The sequence below is a fragment of the Trachinotus anak genome, unplaced genomic scaffold (genome assembly GCF_046630095.1).
Source record: "Trachinotus anak isolate AG129_WGS33_773 ecotype Australia unplaced genomic scaffold, CSIRO_AGI_Tana_v1 ptg000005l, whole genome shotgun sequence".
NCBI lineage: Eukaryota > Metazoa > Chordata > Actinopteri > Carangiformes > Carangidae > Trachinotus > Trachinotus anak.
In genome coordinates this window covers 20,102,869-20,115,756 of record NW_027273856.1, presented here as the reverse complement: position 1 = coordinate 20,115,756, position 12,888 = coordinate 20,102,869, and the positions used below count along the sequence as shown (strand labels likewise).

General features: G+C 41.2%; 1 protein-coding gene across 12 annotated transcripts in view; it reads right to left on the bottom strand.

Annotated features, from left to right (window-relative positions):
* The window catches only part of LOC139621870 (1-phosphatidylinositol 4,5-bisphosphate phosphodiesterase beta-4-like), a 65,970-nt gene that overhangs the window by 38,365 nt on the left and 14,717 nt on the right, over nt 1-12,888 (bottom strand). For 7 of the 12 annotated variants that reach the window (XM_071478786.1, XM_071478784.1, XM_071478783.1 and 4 more), the window contains exon 3: nt 11,646-11,712. The gene's annotated coding sequence lies outside the window, so the exon portion shown is untranslated. Of the gene's footprint in view, nt 1-128; nt 180-1,039; nt 1,839-11,645; nt 11,713-12,888 lie in introns of those variants that run through there. The other 5 variants (XM_071478791.1, XM_071478792.1, XM_071478794.1 and 2 more) reach the window with 2 other exon arrangements.

The following is a 12,888-nucleotide window of genomic DNA, read 5'->3' as shown; positions in this document are numbered from 1 at the left end:
ATAAATGTTTTTTTTTTTGTTTTTTTTTTTTTTAAGTACCGGCTTCTAGATAAAGGGCCACATTATTATTACAATAAACCATAAGATAATACTGTATAATAATAGATCAACCATATTCTGTTGATTACTTATTTTTCTCTTTTGCAGCTGGAACAGGACTGAACAGTCAAACAGCTGAACTGAAAAAAAAAAAAAAAAAAAAAAATCCATCAATGACAAAAACAAAAGTATTTCAGTTCCAGTTAAAACATAATTTCCTGCTGTCTTCACCTTTTGAAGCCTCAGAACTGGGAAAACATTGTTTCCTTACTCAGCGTCAGACTTAATGTCAAACAGCTGGTCGGAGTTAGAGCAAAAGATAAACGTTATATAAAAGATGGTCTTCATCTTGCAACTTGACAGTGATTCCCCAGGTGCTCGCTGCCTGACCATGTATGGCCTGACCAGAAAATCCTCCAGTTACGTCTTAGATCTAGGCTGAGCCATGCGCCATTAGCTTTACTTGTGTACATGTGTATTGTGGCTTTTTGTATCTTTGAGGGCTGAAACTGTTTAACCTGGCAGGTCAACAGCTGACATATTTTACAACATGGCAGGAGAAGGCCATACACACAGGTAAGGCTATCTGTTTTTACAGTGTAGCATTGAACATAACTTTGGAACTGTGAAATGTCTTTTTTTCTATTTTTGACAGAGTTAGGCTAACTCCATCTCCTGGACCCCTGCTCTAAGCAGAGATGAAACTGAATAGTTTTTTCATTTGACCAAAGATATTAAAAGCAGCATATTTCCTAAAGTTTTACACTTCAGAGTTCTTTGCAAAGAGACAGACAAATGTACATCTTATACTTTTGCATTGCATATTTCCATAGTCTAGGAACCCTGCTGGTTTGTAAATTAAAACATTAACTCATAAGTTGCACCTCACTCAAGACCTTGTTGGTAAGATAACTCTAAACCCATTATATTGCTACTTTATTGAGTATTAAGGTAGAAAAAAGGCTCATTAGTGCCGGTATGTTTGCGTCTATTGACTCACCTGATGGAATGGGATCATTTTCACTCCAAACTTTCATAACAACATATTTTGCTCCTCACTTTTCTCCTATTAAAGTCAGGAAAGGCCTGCTCCATTGCAGATTTGTCAAACTGCATTTCCTTTACCTCCTGGACCCCAGGGACAGCAGTTTCAGGAAACCAAATGCTGGACCCACCTGCTGTTTCCATGGCATTAATGAGCAGGTGAAGCCAGGTGAAAGCTGCTGTGTCTAATTGTCTAATCGAGTGTAACTCTACTTCAAGAACTGTGTGTACAAAGCAACACAGTTCAGAAACAGTTTCAATCAATTAAAAGCAAGTGAAAACAGCTGTTTGTGCATATGACACGGTCAACAAAGAACAGCCAATGCTCCAAACTGAAGTTGGCACTTTAAGAGGATTTTGAAGTAATCAGCAGTGTAGGCAAGAGCCTACACAAAAAATGTCAAATATTAATGAAAAAAAAAAAAAAACGGTAAATTGAACAAAAACAACATAAAATGGAAGAAAGGACCACACTACTTCACAGCAAGCTGTAACCGACTCTATATTTACATAGACATTTACATTTACATTTGACTCATTTGCAGACGCTTTTATCCAACGCGAGTGAGGGACATCACTAAACTTTACAACCCTACAAACCCTACAGCCGATCAGTCGTTGCCATTTTACCTCATCTACGTCACCAGCCGGAGCCCATCACCTGCTCTGGTCAGCGCAGGGTGAGCTAGACTAATACAAAGTCTTCAAAGTGCACACAATAACACAAAAAAAGTTTTTCTCAGTTACTGTTGAGAGCACAGACTCACTGAGGACTGAAGTGAGGGCTCAGTAAAAAAAAAAGCTTGGAGGCAGCATTTTCAGATTAAGATTAAACATTTGTTCATCACTGAAAAACAATATAGGGAATCGATGATACTTGTGTGTACTGCCTGATTGTATTATTTTCGCTTGCCTTAGATTCTTGGAGTGTCAGGTTTGTTTAAACAACAGCAAAGCTTTGTGTACATAATTGGCAAACACACTAATGCAGAATATTTTACAACTACCATTCTACACCCACAATTCATGTATGCGCAGCTCAAACATGCTGTAACACTAATGTCTGGCAGTAGCATGGTCCGTATTTTTCACCCAGCAGTCTGTCACACTGCAGCATCCTGGTCTCTAATCCAAACTGTACATATGAAGTGTCATCGCGTCCTCTTATCTGTTTGTTTATGATATTTACCTTGTCTTGTGGCTAGAAGAGTGTGGAAGTGATGGCACGTAAACACTCTAATCTTTCTACTTCCGTGTCGGTCCGGATAGACCTGCTTCTATATATAGCAAGACAGAGATACAACTGAAAATACTACAAGTATTTTGCCTCTTAATTACACATAACACCCATGTATTCATGCGTGCTGGAGAACATAGAAAGACAGACACACAACACTTCCTGTGTGGACCCCCTACTCCGATTCTGAATGTGCCTCTCCTCCAACAATACCATCAGTCTTCCTCACTCACTATTAGGGTCAGAGCAGCCCTAGAGGCTGAAGCCATCTTAGGACAAGCACATCTACCAACTCACCTACAATGAGTCTCTGCAAAACAAATCCACTGCCGCTGAGAACAATTTTCTTCATGCCCATCATGTTCAATGATTGAATTGTCAGAAGACTGCCAAAGACGTGAGACTTTACCTGTGTGTTTAGTAGCTCTGACAATCACCCTCTAGAATAAAAGAGCAGCAGTGATCCTCTCTATAGCAGAATGGTGAAAAGGCAGGACATAACCCAATGTTCTCAATTACTCATGAAGTTTAAAATACAAACTCAGAGCTGCACATTATGACTGGTATTTTAATTCTGCTGCTAGATTTTCTCATTTTAATGGTTATGTACCATTTGCCAAACCATATTTTTGAACAAATAATACAGAATCTTGATATGCTGTTGGCTTCTCATGCACCGACTGTGTCATGTTTTATTATTCACATCTTCTTTAATGCATCATATTCCTCTGGAGATCACATTCATCTAACGAATAACTCAGATCACATCCCACGCATGACTTCTCTCAGCCATCTCTGTCAGCTGGCAGAAACAGGTTGTTTACTTCAATTCACAGAGGGCAATACAAACACTGCAAGGGTTAGAGGTCAAACCCCACGGGGGCCTCTTATTCAAACAATGCTTTAATGGTATTTGATAAGTCTCCGCCAATTTGCATATGTATGTACAATATGTTGCAAATAAGTTGCATTACAAACCTGCTGGCTGAGGCTCATTGAAACTGAATATCAAAAGTGTTGGTATGTCACTCGTTCCTGCGCCTAATGTTTTACGCCACCTTTTCATTTTTTAATACGATAAGCCACGAGATAACCACTTTGTGCAGACTGCTGCTGGCTGCAGTAAAAGTACAAATAATGATTGGCGTTATAATAACAGACCATTTCCATAACAATGCTCTTTACATGCCTATCTAGGATGAATATTTTTTCTAAAATATTGCTTGCTTCATGACTCATTATTATCAAACTAAAATAAAATTACAATTGTATTCATAACTCTGCTGCATGACATCATACTGCAATTAAAATTGCATCTTAAGAGTGAAAGATTTGGCAGACAATTTGGAAAGAAAGCTTTGACGCAAGTGACTGCTCCCTGCTCCTGTTGTTATTGGATGAGGAGTGAAAGCCAGAGCAAGGTTTGGAGACAGAATGAAGAGCTGCATGTCCAGTTTGTCCACAGATGTCACGCCTACGACATTAGACTGTACCCAACCAGTCTGATGTGTGTCTGTGGTTAGCCCAGCCTGGTGTTTGACATCGCTTAATAAAGATAACCACAGAGCCACCTGCCAGAGAAAGTTTCCACCAGGATACAAACACCTTGTCTTGCACTGCCTCAATCTCTATGCCGCCTCCATCTTATTCCACCTTCTCTGCTGCAGGACACATGCATACCAAAAGCAAAGTTCAACCAAAGGTCTGAAAATTACCAACGTATCATAGCATTGCTGTACTTGAGTTAGTTCCTGCCAAGAACACAGAGCCCCTAGAGTGTGCACATACAGCACACACACCTGCAGGGTCCCAGCACTGAGCAGGATTGACGGGGGGGGAGGCAGGGATGTGAGCAAAGGGGAGGAAATCCAGAGGGATCCAACTCCTGTAAAAGGAGACACTAGATGTTGAGGTTCATATTTATGTGACACTTCAGGAGCCCTGTTGTACTGCACGATACAGAACCTTATATCTGAATGCAGAAGGGGCTCCTGTCATGAAACCTAATTGAATGTTGTTGTGAATAAAATAACTGGAAGAACCTCTACTAGATTTCAGTCCAACACGTTAATGCCACAAACTGTTGTCTGCAAATGTTCTGTTTTGTTGAATCAACACCTTTTGTGATAACTACAATGACGGTGGTGGCGTTGGCTCACTGAACATCAGATGTTTAGTGCACATTTCACCACAGGATCCAGAAGCCAACAATTTTATTTCTCACAATTAAGGATGCTGGATGAAAGGATGGAAAGATGGGTGGATGGTTTTCTCTGTGCATGAGATATCAAAATACATTAAGAGAAATTAAGTACAATTACAGATCAATTTAAAATGTCAGCAGTAACGATAATAAAATAAAGTAAATCAAGCTGACATTATTTCCACTTTATGCATACACCATCTCTGCATTTCCTTTGCCTTCATGCTATTAAATATAATCTAATGCAACGTAATACAAATAAACATTCAAAAGCTACGCAACAATAAAATCCTAACCAAACTGCTATAATATTAACTGAACAAAACAACATTAAAAGTCCATTCGTCAGCTTACAGTAGTTCTCTTTGTTCTCAGTGGTTTGGAGGGAAAGGGCTTTGCAGGCCAAAAAGGTGGAGTTATATAACTTCCTGGGTGTGGTTAAAAGGATGACAGGTGATTTCAGCTAAGGCGGGGTATTAAACTTGTGACTGAACACCTTTCTGAAATAGTTTATTGTGGCATGTTTCCAGTATTCACACTAAAATGAAAAGAGGAGAGAGAAAAAAAAACACACCTCCGGTCATCAGGTTTAGTTAAACAGTCGATGTAATGACCTTTGGCAGGATAACCAGGATAGACCAAAAAAAAAAAAAGGACACTAAGGTGAACTATATCCTGGAAGCAAACTTCAACAGGTTGCTGCTCTGAGGTGACATTCATTCAAGACCGCAGACAGACTACAACATTCTGGTGGTGGCAGGATTGTTCAATTGCATTACCATGAATTAGATCAAACTTGTCCCTATCAAATAGAATCCAGTTACGCACATAGTTTGCTGCACACATCACTCACACAGCACTGAAGCCATGAGACACGCAGCAATATCATAAAAGTGCTTCTGTTTACACTGGATAAAAATAGTCTTTAATTCAATGAGAGCTCTTAGCGAGGAATATAGTGATTTATGGCATCACCAAGACCTCTGTTCTCTGAGCAAACAGCACATATGGCAGTGAAATCAATGTTGCTACCGCCTGCATCTGTTTTTACATTTCATTTAGTCACTTAACAGAAGGGTGGTGCAGAGGGGACAGTGATCGCTAAGTAAACACGTACCTACCTTAACAAGGATGGAGATCCTGTGTGCCTGTGTATGAGCTGTGTAAGATTTCACTGATTATCTCACCTCTCCATGCTCAGCGGAGGCCTAACGGAGCATGCCAACGTGTGGGCTGCATGTTACTACAGAAAACCTAAAGGTGAGTGGAAGAGTGAAGGGAAAAGCTGAATGGTGAAACCAGCTGCTAATCAGTACTGAGATTCTCTGAAATTCCCTTTTCGCTTGTTTCAATTAATCCACATTTGGGCTCCACTTTGCTCACTGACTGTTGTGTGTCAGCTGAGGTTTCTGCAGACCCTCCAGCAGTGTGTGACTTTGTGTGTGTGTGTGTGTGTGTGTGTGTGTGTGTATCTATGTGGCAGCATGTCTGTCTGTTTGTGTGTCTTCACGTTTGTCTATGTCCAGGCCTGTAAGTGAGTTTGAGTCAACATGTTTGTCAACCTGTGTGTGTTTAAGTTTGTTTTCTTTAGCCTACCTAGTCCTGTTAGCCCAAAGAGTCAAGAACAGGAATGTATTTAAATTTTATTTTAAGTTAGCTTGCAGGTCAGATATGAGAGGATTGCAATTTTGAACCTCAAGGCTGTGTTGGAAAAAATTCAAAATATTTTTCTTCCGTCAACATCTGAGAAAACAGGGCTCAGTGACTTCTGTTTAATTCATTACAGGCTTCTTAAGGACTTTATTAAATGACACTTCACGTGTTCGTTGTAAATTAACCTTGGAGAAACTTCTTCACAGAGAAGAGGTCTGTTGCCTGATCTGTTTGTTTGTGCCTTATAAAGACAAGAACTATACCAACCCACTCATGTTTCCTTCAAAAACACAGCCATAGAAATGCCCTTGAGCAAGGCACACAACTCAAGCTTAACCACTGCTCCAGTGGAGCTGGCAGACTGTACACTGTGTCAGTGCATGTGGCAGCTCCCAGGTGGACTTGTGTCCAACTCAGAGAAAACAGTGTGAACAATCGCGTAAAGTGTACTCCCCAATGCAATGCACTATGGGAATATGGCAGATAAGGAGTGTTTGGTGTGGACATTGTTTAACAATGGATTCCAGCTTGGTAAAAGGATAATGCTAAGACACTGTCCATACTGGCCATTCTTGTTCTTAAACAATCTGCACACTAGTTGTAACACCAGATTTTGTGAAAATTATTTTCATATTGATATACTCACTTTTTCCAATTAAGAATTGTAGTGTAAATATATCTAATGCGTTTTAATAATTTCACAGGTCACTTCAGCCTTTCTCATGAAAACAAAGCTTGCAAAGGTTTGACTCTCATCTTTAGAGGACTACTTCTTCTCCTAAAAGTCTTTTTTTTTTTACTTTAACACTTCACTCTTTCAGATTGACCAGTCTGTGAGCAAGTTTCTGATCACACATTGATAGCAAAATTTTCTCTATCTGTGCAGAATTGCTGGGGACATATAAAATAACAGCTACTTAACAGAGCGAAGAAAAAAACTTGTATTGTCAGTTGGCTAATATATACTTTTCTTGGGCTGTACATGCGAAACTCTGTAATCACAATTTGTTTCTCTAGGACTGTGGATGAAGAAGCATTATGCTGAAGAATGTCTTTTTCCAGGCCAAATGACCCTCTGCTAACCTCTTCCTTGCCTTTTATAGTCGAGGATCACCCCGCTCACTCAAGCTCCTTGGTCCCGGGTTATGCAAGTGACTTGCGCCTGGGATGGAAACTGGCTGTCTTTCAGTCACACACATTGACCACAGTACTCAACTGCGGTCCGACAGAAGACATTACCCACACATGCACAAATATCATTCATAACGTGCACGAACATCAGTATGAATAAGTCTTTCACACAGTCAAATACAGCAGCAGCATCTTCCTCAGTTTCAAGCACAAGGTCAGGTCAGGTTCCAGGGTTCACCCCTGCTGAGGAGCAGATGAAGATCTACATTAGTGGATGAAACACACACCCATACTAGGACACGCACATCCACACACTCAAAGAGTTCTATATATAGTCATCCACGTCCACCCTCTGCCAAATTGAGTTACACAAAGAATTTAACACATGGCCTAATGGATGGAGCATCCACCTAATAAATGATGGCCTAAAGCTCAAATGGTGGATATTAGTGTGTGTCTGTGTGTCTGTGTGTATCGCAGAGAGTCTGTTGACCCAAGGGCCAATGACTACTCTCACTGACTCACTGAGGGAACACTGAGGCCCCTCAGAGGGATCGAGAGGAAGAGGGGGGGGGGTGGACAGGGGCTGTCCCCGGGTTATCGGCAATCTTAATCAGAGGTATTTAGAGCACTGCATGTTTAACAGTGTGTGTGTGCATGTGTGTGTGAGTGCGTGTGTGTTTATGCGTCTGTTTAAAAAGGCACTTAGTCAGGGAGGTCCCTGAATGTAATGAGGTAGAGGGGCCAGGCTTAGCACACTTAACCCAACTGAGTGGGACACTCTGTGGTTGAAAGCTCCTCTACAATTTCTAAACAGACGTCTAATCACAGTTACTTTTGTTTGAAAGTATAACGGGTGCGATAAGATTTTGACAAGGAAGTCAAAAAGAGGAGAAAAATTTCAAGAGAGCAAAACAATACAGGACTAAGGCTTTAGGCAGAGAATAAACCATCAGCAATGCAGAAAACACCTTTGTTTTGTTTGAGGGATCCTTATTTCACTGAGTTTTGAAGTAGTTGTATAGGAAAATGAGTCTAAAAATATAACTAGGAATCCTCAGTCTTCACTCAGTGATGAATATGTGTAGCTAAAGCCAGCAAATGGAGCATGGAAAAGACCATTTTTCAAAAGGTGATGGTGTCCGTGTCGGCTTAATAATAGAAATGTCACACCGGAACAGTCGTATTAGAAACACTTCAAATCATATAGAGTTGATTTTAAAAAGTGTGTGGGCATGTCATGTATAGGGACTTTGAAAAAATAGCACAGATAGCAATGATGTGGATGATGTGTGGAGCCTGTTTAGAAAACAGAACAATTTTTTGTTCAGACAGACTGATGATGACAAAGTGAATGTTAACCTCCTCTGGAGTAGACTCAACTATCTCTTGTTTTACCTCTTTTTTGTGCTCTATATAATGCTTTTATCTGAGGCTACTGTAATACATAGAGTAGTTTACAGCGCTGCATCATTCCCTGCTGTGGCCCCTGACAGTTAATACTGAAGAAGCTCTTTGGCAATTTGACATCCATTTTATTATATTCCCTGAGGCATGTGAGGACACAGCCAGAATCTAACTTGGGGCTTAGTCTAATCTTGGCATAAATGGATTGATGTTTCACTTGGAGGTGATGAAGGTAGGTGCAGGGCAGCTTGAAAAAGCATGTTAATTTGGGCATGGAAGTTAGGTAACTGGCCTTTCCAAAGGGATGCCTGCAGAAGGAAAATACCAAATTATCCCTAAATTACTTTGTTACATCACTGACTCTGTGCTGTGCTGCACTGTATGACACTGTGCTGTGTGTGTGACGGTCTCATTTAGACCAGATTAGGAGGTCGAAGGTTTGGTTTGCCCAACTACAGATACCCTGCAGAGGACTCTTCTGGGGCAGGTTTGCCCAAACATGGTCAAAGACACTGAGGATATGCATAGACACTCAACATATTCTGGTTTACCTATTTGAAGTGCTTAAGTAGCCTCTGAATTTCATTTGAAAAAGGATTCAATTTCCTTCAGATAAACCTCAAGCCTCTTGGACTTCATAAACATTAAGACGTGTTTATACAGGCTACTGCAAAACAGCACAATAGGGAACTTGGGACAGTGCCTTAAGAGGATTAAAATGTCCCAAATTAATGAGACGTAAAAGAAAAAACTCAATTCAGGGAATGCACCTGAAATGTTAGCCAAAGATGCAGCCCTCCACTCACTCTCCATACTGCTGTCCATCTCAGAGGGGGACACGGAGAAATGAGGGATAAGCCAGGAAGAGAAATTAGTAATAAACAGAAGCTTGAGAGTTTGAGACAAGGAGGACTGGACAGGAGGAGGACAGGGGGAGGGAACAGGGGTTGCTGAAAAATATGGGATTTCTCCTATTGCCCAAATAAGTACCTATTAAAAGAGAATTTGTGCCCTGCTGAGCTACCGATAAGGCAGCCAGGAGAAAGGAGCTGTGGAAATAGAACATGTCCATATAGAGAGGAGAACTGTGGAGAGAGGGAGCAAGGAGGGGGCAGGGGTTAAATGCTTCCCCAGAATCTGAGCTTTCCACTGGCGTAAACCCAGTAAAAAGAGTCCCCGAGTCCCCGCTGACTGACACAGCCTGAGGGCGTACTGTCAGCATGACTGAGCATCGGCAGCTGAACTACTGCCCAAGAAATCACAGCTTTAAATCGGTTCCACATTCAAGTGCCATGTTTTCCAATGTTTGAAAACACTAATGAGATTTTTCATCAGGCTCCTCTAACTTCAGTCGGCATTAATCTGTCCCAGGCAGTGAGATTTAAACTACTGGACTGACAGAGAAAAGACAGAGACAGAAAGAGGAAAACCTGTCTTGACAAACAAACACCCCACAGATGTTGCTCCTCTCTGACACCACTGGTCTCCATAGCAACCTTGCTGGCCAGTAATAGCCTCTAGCTCGCCTGGCTGCAATGGCGTCATGCAGACGCACACACACAAACACCATACACACACACACACACACACACACACACACACACACACACACACAGAGGCACATTTCAGCCTCTGAATGGGATCCCAGTGTGTATTTATAGAGACAGAGGGACTCACTGGTCCACCCAGGCCAACCACCCCCTCAGGCCGTACCAGAGAGCACACATCTCTAGACAGAGACCAACCACCCCATCATTAAAAACCCTGGCGACATGTGCACACACACATTCACACACAAACACACATACACACACACACACACACACCCTTAAAAACATCCACCAAGACCCTGGAATCTAGTAAACAAGCCCTGTAATTGGCAATAACAGATAGCCGGGAATTATACATTAGAGCTGGTTTGTGTTTGTGTTTCCCCGTGTTGGTGCAAAAAGCACTGGCTGATGAGCGGCCGTTTAAACGTGGAGGAACTCAGCTTTTCTCTAAATTTTGGCACGAGGACACACCCTGTTAGAGTAGCTATATGTGAATACAGTGAATTATTTCCCAAAAAATTACATAGATAAACATATGATAATTTCTTATCATACTTTTTCCTCACTTGTAAGACCTGTACAACAAGATCAGACCCATCCTCTCCTGGTACAAACAGCAGGATATTGCAAAGTTCTCCTCGTGACGACCTTTACATGTTGTTATTACTTATGCATGAAGCACTTTCTATCTCTGTTTTGTTGCACATAATAAAAATGCATAATAATTTTAACTGAACTTTATTGGGTTGATGTGCAACAGGCTTCTGTAAGGCCGGCTGGCATTGCAGTGAGACGACAACTGATGTCTCGTTTGGCAATATTACCATGTGTGTCACACAGATCTGAAAATGGCTATTTGTACCATAATTTGATCTGTCAAGCTGCTCTGTGATCGTTTAGAGAGGCATACAGACCTATCCGGTTTTGAACAGAGGGTGAAGGTGGGAAATGGGGAACAAAGTGAAATATCACCTGCGGAGGAGACACCTTTACCAACAAAGGTACATTCTGTTAAAGTTTAAGGCTCTACTCAAGCATATGTTTGTTCATTTATTTTTTCATTAATAGTTTATTAAACACTCTGATTTCTGACACTGTGACATCAAGTATCGTCTGTTACACTGTCAAGATCATACAGCTGTCCAAAGTGGAAAAAAAACAATCTTGTACTCATTATACTTATCTGAAGTATGCATAGTGTAACACCTACCACATACCACCTATCACATTAACAAGACATAATGCTCTGTTTTATAAAGATGACAGCAATTTGCAGTTCAAGACAGGCAGCGACCTGGCGATCACTTCCAGGCCTGAAAAAGACTGCAAGCCTCTGTACTGTTCTGTGTAGGTGGGAGGTGAATCTGAGTGTACTTACCAGGTGACAGACAGAGGAACAGAAACCTGAGGGGAGGGGAAACACTGGAGGACAGCACTGGACCACTCTGAAAGAGATTGATAGAGGTAAAGGGAGAGGGACAAAAAAAAAAAAATTAGTGAAGTGCAATCTAACGTGCTGCTGACTTCATTATTCAGCTTTATCTGGCAGACTTACAGTGATATTACAGATGCTTGTGATGCCTTCAGGGAAGACACTGACACACAAACACACACACACACATCCCTCTACGAGCATTTGTGTGCACGACACACTGGGGTGTAATCACACCCATGCTCCTCATCCTATTTGGCTTGTGCAGAATTTTAATCATTCCTCTGGCTTCTGCTAAATAAACTTTTAATAGGAAGCTGCTTCCCTTAAGAAAGGCTGTCTCCGTCAGAGAGAGCGGTGGAAATGAGCTGGCAAATAAGATAAATGGCACCACCTCCGCATCTGCTCTGCCATAGCTTTTGAACAGTAGGTATGTCAGTGAGGATACGAGTCTGCTGCTTAAAAATGTAAAGTGCAGATTGGGTCAAAGGGACAGACAGAGAGAAAGAGTGGAGGAGAGAAACAGGAACAAAACTATAGATGGAAATAGGGATAATCCTCCTCTTGGCAAGCCGTCTTATATCCTTATGTCCGCACCAAAGACAAGACAAATTCCCCAACATTTCCTGTACTTAGCAATGACTGTGTCCTGCTTGTGTCTTTCCTCACCTCATCGTCACGGCTCCGTCTTGCTTTGCCTAATGCAGGACAGGAACCATTGTGGTAATGGTTTCTTTATACAAACACTTTGCAAGATAAACTTTGCCCGATAAGCATAGACAGCCCAGGATAGATTTCAACAACTAAGTGAAGAACGCTGCCATTCTGCAGGTTTTATTTACATCTGGGATTATCCTATTTTACTAATGTAGATTTTTGTGAAACTGATAAAAAATGTATCCTGTGACTGGCTGCTTGGCTCCGTTTTGCAGGCGGCCTATCATACAGTACATCTTTCAGGCACATTTTGAAGAGGATGAAACAAAAGTGATTCAACTGTTTAACATGAACTACTCTAAAGAAATCTAATTTACTATGTTTATATGGACACCAACACAGCAATATTAATGCAATAACTGAATATATATTCTAATTTTAATATAACTTTTGGGCATTTTGGAGATGCACTCACACATACAGCAAATACAGCCATGCAGCTGTTCAACAATCCATGAGAAAGATGTTATCC